The following is a 9,018-nucleotide window of genomic DNA, read 5'->3' as shown; positions in this document are numbered from 1 at the left end:
AGGAAGGATACTAAGCAGGCTAGAAATAAAGAAAAAAAAAGCCCTAATTTTAATCCTTCAGATTTTAATATTGATACATTTATTTTATACGGCTACTGTGCATATACTGCAATATCTTCCCCAAATGCAGTATTTAATCAAAACAGGAGGAGGATAAAGAACATGAACAGAGAATTACAGCTACTCAGGTGAAACCTCCATCCTCCATTTACATTCCACCCTGTGGGTTTTGTTATATTAATATTACAATCAGATGCGTAAGTTGAAATATTACTTATTCATAGCAATTCCCCAAATAGCTTCTGACTAGAGACAAGAGGAAAGATCTCAGTACACAAAGTATACAACATGTAGGAAAAAAACAGGAAACCAAGACAACAACAGAAGAAAACAGTACGTGTATACCGCCACGCTAGCCAGGATCTGTCACAGCGCAGGGGACCCGAAGTTTCCTCAACAGCCTGACAAGACCAATTAGCAGCCTGCGATAAGGCAAGGAGTATCACAAGGCTCCTAAAAAACACCATTTGGATGATTTCAGATGAGTGAGTCATTTTATCAGCTCATATTTTGAAAGTAATGAGGCTATTTTAGTCCAGTGAATAAATCTTTAACTGCCCCCAACAATCTTTTTTGCATTTCTAGAATAAACTGCAAAAGGGATTGAAATGTTCCTGTCAAGAGCATAAAGCTCCTATTGCTGCACCCTTTCTGGAGAGATTTAATAAACTGTTTTTTCAATTGCACGACTTGAAAAAGGAGTGGTTTTGCCTGCCTGCCCACCAGCAAGGAAAGCACATCATAATTTGGCAAGGAGGAAGCACGAAAAATGAGAGAAGCTGCTTCGCCCCACGCTAAACGTTACCTTGGATCCCACTGGATCCCTACGCTATACTTTTCCTTTGTGGTATGAGGACAACTTCAGAAAACACGACAACATAATAAAGCTAGGGAAATTTTTTTTTTTATTCCCACTGCAGAAAATAAAACACAGATTAATGTCACTAACGCACATGTCAAAAGAGATAATAATGATGCGTACAAATGAATCTTCTCATCAGGAGCAAGGAACATAAGCACCACCTAAAATGGAATAATAATTACATAGAAATCAAAAATTACATTGCCAGCTGCTAAGCACACATTATTCTCTCAGATTACCAAAGGGGTTTGTTTTCCATTTTTTCCCTAAAACTTGCTAAGTCTTCCTTTTCTATTCAAGTGACATAAATTATAAAGTAACGGAGCAGGCGCTTGCATTCCCTAGGAAGACAAATGCTGGCGCCATCGGCGTTTGCCGCTTGCTGCTTACAGCTCTAACTACCCCTTGTGCCAAGAGGAAGGTGCAGATGTGCAGTGGAGGCCGATAACAGAAAATGGCTTTTCCGTGTCAAAACACAGAAACCAGTTATAAGTTGCAATAAATGCCCAGTTTTTATTTTCTGAAGCATTTACTAACAACCCGCCACGAATTGTTCAAGTCCCTCCCTTAGATCTTAGGGCTTGCATTTATGCATGCTCTACCCACTGACGTTGCACTGAGATTCAAACACAGGGCAGTCACGTGCAATAAATACACCAGTCATGCCCTCCCAACCTCAGCCAAGAAGAGTTTGGCATATAAAATCCTGCTTTGATTGCATTCTTCCCATTGCTTTACTTGCCATTTTTATAATCGCTATTTCATCTATCTTCCAAAGACAGAATATAAGATCAAGTACCACAACCACACACTTTTTGAACTAATGATTTCTTTTACTCTGATCCTTTTTACTCGAGTTCATACCCTGAAGAAGTAACTGGAGACAAGCACCAGCCAGCTTCTAAGCAAGCTATTTACCAATGGAATATAATTAAAAATCTAGTATCACAACGGCAAGATCTAACATAATAGGTCCCACCTGGATTACTGTGTCCAGTTCTGGGCTCCCCGGTTCAAGAAATATAAGGAACTCGTAGAGAGAGTTCAGAGGAGAGCAACTAGGATGATAAGGGGACTGGAGCATCTCCCATATGAGGAAAGGTTGAGAAAATTGGGCTTGTTCAGCCTGAAGAAGAGAAGACTGAGAGAGGATCTCACCAACACACACAAATATCTTAAGGGTGGATGTCACAAGGACGGAGCCAGACTCTTCTCAGTGGTGCTCAGCAACAGGACAAGGAGCAATGGGCACAAACTGAAGCATAAGAGGTTTCAGTTGAATGTGAGGAAGAACTTCTTTCCTTTGAGGGTGACAGAGCACTGACACAGGCTGCCCAGGGGGGTTGTGGAGTCTCCTTCTCTGGAGATATTCAAAGCCCGCCTGGATGAAGTCCTGTGTAACATGCTCTGGGTGACCCTGCTTTAGCAGGGGGGTTGGACTGGATGATCTCCCGAGGTCCCTTCCAACCCTTCTCATTCTGTGATAATACATAAAGTATCAAGAAATGTTAACTTTTACTGATGTTGTACTATATGCAGGAGTTTATCATCTGCATCCCATCTGTCAGCTGGAAGAGACAAGATTTTATTACTGAATGGACACAACAGCAGTTTGCATTAAGCAGTCGAGACACTAGAAAGAGACAGACCACTTTCCAATCTGCACTAGAGAATTGCTTTCTCCTGTACATCTTTCCTTAGAAACTGCTGCAATCATTTTTGGAGTCTGTAGGTATGGAGGTACATTAATCTTTCTTCTTTACGTTTTATTGCACATGACCTATGATTTATTTCCTCTGCCCCATAAAGATTACAACCTTCCTATCTATATTACGGCACGACCATAATTTTAAAGTACATATAAGTTGTTTAATAGAAAGGGGTATGTTAAACAAGAATAAGTAATCAGCACCAATAAAAACTAAATAAGAATAATTAGGGTAGCAACTAAGGCTATGGAATGTAATAGACAAGCTGACTGAACATAACGCTTCTGGCTGGATGTTAGCCTGCCTTTTCTGCTAGCAACACGCACGAGCACAAGATCCGTTCATTTACTTCACTCACAAGACTGCTGAATTTTATATTCTTCCAGACAGTACTTAGGATGTAATAATTTCTTTTTTGACAAACACCGCTAAAATCATGACAGCATTCTAAGCAGAAATTGGCACAACAGCAAAATGAAAAAAAATCAACCCATTTTCTGCTGAACATTTATTTTCAGTTGGTCTGTAAAATCAAGATCAATTTGCTACTTACAATGATTAATAACTTCCTTGTCCTTGACAAGGCACTCTATAAATTGTTACAGGCACAATAGTACATCGCAATACTGTTAAGGTGTCTACTTACTGTGTATCTGTTAATGTTTTATTGTGGCAATCTCTCATTTTATACTTGTGAGACATTTTTCTTATTTTTAAGTGGAATTTCTCATATTTGTTCCCATTGCCCTTTGCCCTGTCACTGGGCACCACTAAGAAGACCCATCGTCTTTACTCACTCTCAGCAGGCGTTCACACACATTGAGAAGATCCCCCTGAGCCTTCTTTCCTCCAGGCTGAACAGCCCCAGCTCCCTCACCCTCTCTATGCTGAGTGCTCCAAGCCCATGATCATCTCAGTGGCCCTTTGATGGACCTGATCCAGTATGTCCATGTCTCTCTTGCACTGGGGAGCCCAGGACTGGACCCCGCACTCCAGCTGTGTCTCACCAGGGCTGAGCAGAGGGGAAGGATCAGCTCCCGGGACCTGCTGGCCATGCTTTGCCTGATGCAGCCCAGGAGCCTGTTGGCCGCCTTTGCCACAAGGGCACGTTGCTGCCTCAGGGTCAACTTGGTGCCCACCAGGACTCCCAGGTCCTTTGCTACCAAGCCGCTCTTCTGCTGGTCAGCCCCCATCATATACTGGTACATGGGGTTACTCCGCCCCACATGCAGGACTTTGCATTTCCCTTTGCTGAACTTCAGGAGATTCCTGTTTGCCCATTTCTCCAGCCTGCCGAAGTCCCTCTGAATAGAGCACAACCATCTGGTGTATCTGCCACTCCTCCCAGTTTTGTGTCACCAGCAAACTTGCTGAGGGTGCATGCTGTCCCATGTCCCGGTTATTAAAGATGTTCAACAGTACTGGTCCCAGTATCAACCCCTGGGGTACACCACTAGTCTCTGGCCTTCAGCTGGACTTGGTACTGCTGATGACAACCCTCTAAGCCTGACAGTTCAGCCAATTCTCAGTCCAGCTCACAGCCCATTTATCTAGTCCATATTTCAATAATTTCTCTGTGGGGACAATATGGAGGACAGTGTCAAAAGTCAAGATAAGGAACATCCACTGCTCTCTACTCATCCATTCAGCTGTCATGTCATTGCAGAAAGCTATTAAGGTTGGTCAGGCATGATTTCCCTTCCTTAAATCCAAGCAGACTGCTCCTGATGACCTTCTTGTCCATCAGATGTTTAGAAATGCTTTCCAGGATTATATGCTGCATCACCTTCCCGTTGACTGAGGTGAGGCTAACCAGCCTGTAGTCCCTGGATCCTCCTTCTCATGAGCTCCTTGCTCATCTGTGCAGGCCTCCTATCACCTTTGCTTGGTTTCCTGCACATCAGGGTGGACCACGCTTGAGCTTGGAGGAGGTGATTCTCAAAAATCTACCATCCGTCTTCTCTCCAGGACCACATTTCAAGGAACACTTTGAAGCCTGCTCTCCTGATGTCCAGTGTTGTGATCCTGCTATTTGTCTTGTTCCCTCCTCCCAGGATCCTGAATTTAACCAGATCATGGGAACTGCAGCCAAGACTGCCCCAACCTTTATATCCCTGGCCAGTTCTTCCTTGTTTGTAAGTATGAGGTCTAAGAAAGAACCTCCTCTCATCAGCTTATTGATCATCTGTGCTAGGAAGTGCACTCCAGAAACCTCCTGGATTATTTGTGCACTGCTGTGTTGCTCTTCCAGTAGATACCAAGGTGGTTAAAGTTCCCCTGAGGACTAGGTCCTGCAAACCTGATGAAGTTCAACAAGGGCAAGTGTCAGGTGCTGCACCTGGGGAAGTTGAACCCTATGCACCAGTACAGGCTGGGGGATGACCTGCTGGAAAGCAGCTCCGCCAAGAGGGACCTGGGAGTCCTGGTGGATGACAAGCAGACCATGAGCCAGCAGGATGCCCCTGTTGCCAAGAAGGCCAATGGCATCCTGGGGTGCATTAAGAGGAGCGTGGCCAGCAGGTCGAGGGAGGTTATCCTCCCCCTCTACTCTGCCCTGGTGAGACCACATCTGGAGTACTGTGTCCAGTTCTGGGCTTCCCGGTTCAAGGAAGATGAAGAACTCCTAGAAAGAGTCCAGAAGAGGGCTACAAAGATGATGAGGGGACTGGAGCATCTCTCCTACAAGGAAAGGTTGAGAGAGTTGGGCTTCTTTAGCCTGAAGAAGAGAAGACTGAGAGAGGATCTCAAATACTTACAAATATCTTAAGGGTGGATGTCGCGAGGACGGAGCCAGACTCTTCTCAGTGGTGCCCAGCGACAGAACAAGGGGCAATGGGCACAAAATGAAGCATAGGAGGTTTCAGTTGAACATGAGGAAGAACTACTTTACTTTGAGGGTGACAGAGCACTGGCATTTGTAACTGCGTAAGCAATTTCTCCAGTGATAAATTAAATCCCAGATGTGTTTGATCTGGAGGACTTACAAAATTAGCCATTTTTTAAGTACCCTTGTGATGCTGGTAGATGCTTCAGTATTCATAATCAAACCACACCTAATGCCAGTAATGGGCAGCAGTAGTGCTTCAGCACCCAGTGACAATTGGATCAGGTTAACCAAGGGCAGGTGTAGCTCACTCCCCTCAGAAAAAAAACCCAAGGCAGTTAGTGCTAACTGGACTTAACATTTTGGGGAATTGGCAAGTAGTTCTAGGACCCAGAGCCAACAGGTATTCCAATTATTTCCCCTTTCTCCCTCCATGAAAGTCAGAAGAGCAGATTTAAATTTGTGTCACAAATAAGACATTCTGTATGCTAAGGCCATGTTCCTTGTTTTCACTCGTCTTTGAACAACAAGTGACAACCTATATACAAAATCATATTTCTATTCCTCTGTTGGCCTCAGTTTTCAATATTTAATATCCTTTTTCTTTTAAGTAACACATTTAGATCGTATGGGCAACACACTACAATGAGACGTTGTCTAGCGATGACTGGTCTAGAGGGAATGAGGAAAAAACTAAATCTGTTTTGTTCCGCATTTCAAACAGACCATTTTTGGTTTAGTGGGCATTTCCCTTTCTGAGGTTGGCTTCTCCAGCTTAACTTATTTCTGAGCCATGTTCTTGCTGCATTGTTTGCGAAAATTTAGTGAGCCACCACTGAGATGCCTGGCAGAGTCCTGACAAGGGCATCTCTCAACTTGCAGCTTTTCGCTCAAATGCCCCAGAAGAACAAGGCAGAAAATATCTATATACTGACATTTCCCTTTTCTGATGAAGGCTTTTGGTACAAACAGATTTGCACCCTTTCTTCTAAAAAAATACTAAAACCAGTCTGACCCTCTCAACTGTTAGGGAACATAGAAAATAGCATAAATTGCTCATGCTTTTAGGAGAGGTTCTGCTATGATACCAGAAACCCCGTGGATTTCAGTGTAATTTGCCACATCCCGTCATTTGCCAACCAACTGTAGAGTGCATTTCTTCAGCATAACCCTCTACTGCATCCAGCAACTATATGGAGCATATACACTGGACATCACCAGGGCAGAAGTCCACATGATGCTCCATCTTTGCAGGCAAGGTTCAGAACACAAGAGCAAATGAGGATTTTGGCTAAAAAGGGTCCTGCTGCATCTGGATAAAAGCTTAAGTGCTTCCATACTTCAGCTCTCTCAGCCACAATAATAATTTTATGGTGCCTTTGACAGACAACCTTAAGTGTCGTACCACACAAACTATCCCCTGAAGTTTAAGTATCATCTCACCTGTCTTTGTTGCTTGGATTTAGCTAAGACAGTTCCACTGGGGATACCTTGAGGAATTTTTCTTCACTGGATTCATTAAAAAGCTAAAATTCCACTAGGTTGTAACAGCCTTGTCTTGAAATTTAATGCGCACAGACAGCAAACCTGCAGGAGTTTCTCTCGACAGCAGCAGGCTTATTACTCACATTGCATTTTTGAGCCTCAAACAGGAAGAGGGTAGGGTAAGCACAGGCTCACGTACCACATCTTGGAACACACAGCATCCGTTAGACTCCCATTTGGGGATCATCTGTCTGAAAATCTCCTGATTTCAAGCACATACCAGTCCACCATTTGGCTAATCAAATGTTTCATGGCATGAAAACAGCTCGAGTGCCACATATATTTAGATTACGAAGGTGATTTTGACAGACTAGATGAGCGCTCTGTTTAAGAAACTTGCCTATGCTGACAATGCATATGCTTTACCATGAGGGTGGTGAAACACTGGAACAGGCTGCCCAGAGAGGTGGTGGAGGCCCCATCCCTGGAAACATTCAAGGCCAGGTTGGATGGGGCTCTAAGCAACCTGATCTGGTTAAGGGTGTCCCTGCTCACTGCAGGGGGCTGGGTAGATGGCCTTTAAAGGTCCCTTCCAACCCAAAACTTTCTATGATTCTATGACAAACTGGGCAAACTTCAACTGGGCAAAGGATCCAGCCCTGTTTCCAGGCCAACAAACCACATGAGGAGAGCACACATGATAAGTTTCTTTCAATATAATGTATCTGGGAAATCCTTTGACATTTGTGTCTAGTTCACTATACCATTTGTTCTGATTCTCAGTGTCAACTCAAAATGTCAAAATTTCTTTTGATTTGGAGTCCACAGTTATGCAAGTTTTTTCTCACAGCATCTTGTCAAAGCACTGGCTTGCAATACTTTCTGAAAATAAAAGTTAAAAAGATTTTAGTTGGTAGTTTCCTCACCTTTTTCCCTTACAAAGAGCCTTACCATCTTCAATATTGTCAGAGCTAAGTGGACAGTTCCTCTATCGGAAGATAACGGTAGGGATCTCCTTTATGCGTGCTGCTGTTAAAACCAACTTCTATTGGAAATGACCACTATTCTTTAGGGACAGGCTTACTTTTTATTCAACAAGGATGACTGGGATGTACTTTCTGCAATATTCAGCTCTGCGCTGTCTGTGAAAGCAGGTGGTCACGGTCATTTAGCTGTTCCTCATAGGCTGGCAAGTTAGGGAAGATGTTTGTTACCGATGGGGGAAACACCAGAAAGTAGGTCAAGTACAACAAAAGGTCACTGGAGGGGAACGAGGACGTTCAAGAGCGAATTCAATTCTTCCATGCATGCACAAACGGGGGCTTTGGCAGCTGTGGCATCCAAGACTACACTGGAGAAAAAGCGAACAAAACCCAACCCCCACCTTGTAATCGTAGAGGAATTTATCTGTTAGTCTCCACTATCTGCATTTACATTTTACAAGCAATCACAAAAGTTCAGTGCTACTATTCCTAATTTAATTAATAAAAGCATGTGCATTTTAACAAGTACTGCTTCTCCAAAACAGACTGCTCTCTACAACCCATAGAATAACTGGTGGATCGACAGGAGCCCACTGCTACGCTCACACTGGGATACGTGACTGAGGTAAAATCTTGAGGGCAGAGGAACACAGTTTATCACTTTTGTGGGGAATACTTGGAGGACAATTTCAATTGTCTAGAGAACTGAAAATTAGTTTCATATTTACATACCTACATTGTATGTGTACACTTGTATGCATACATCGATCTCATGCCCACACCACTTACTTGGTTAAGTGACCTAAAAAACCAGTTTGGGGCAGCAGCTATGGTTCCAGCAACACATAGCGCAAAGGACGGACCAACTCTGGAAACACCTCTCCCATTTGGTCCCCTTTTAAAACTGCTGCTTGGCAGGGCTGGAATAAAATCAGGTAAACATTTAGGAATAACTGTAAGGAGATGAGGAGAAAAAGGATGCCCTGACAGTTTCATGCACTCAGTAGAAAAGGACAGGGGGAATGGGAATTTACTTTGGTAAAGCAACGGTGGTTTGGCAGGCAAGGTGCAAGCGATGCCTTGGCGTTACGTCAC

The sequence above is a fragment of the Egretta garzetta genome, unplaced genomic scaffold (assembly GCF_000687185.1).
Source record: "Egretta garzetta isolate BGI_Z169 unplaced genomic scaffold, ASM68718v1 scaffold679, whole genome shotgun sequence".
NCBI classification, from domain to species: Eukaryota; Metazoa; Chordata; class Aves; order Pelecaniformes; family Ardeidae; genus Egretta; species Egretta garzetta.
Note: the sequence above shows the minus strand (reverse complement) of the source record.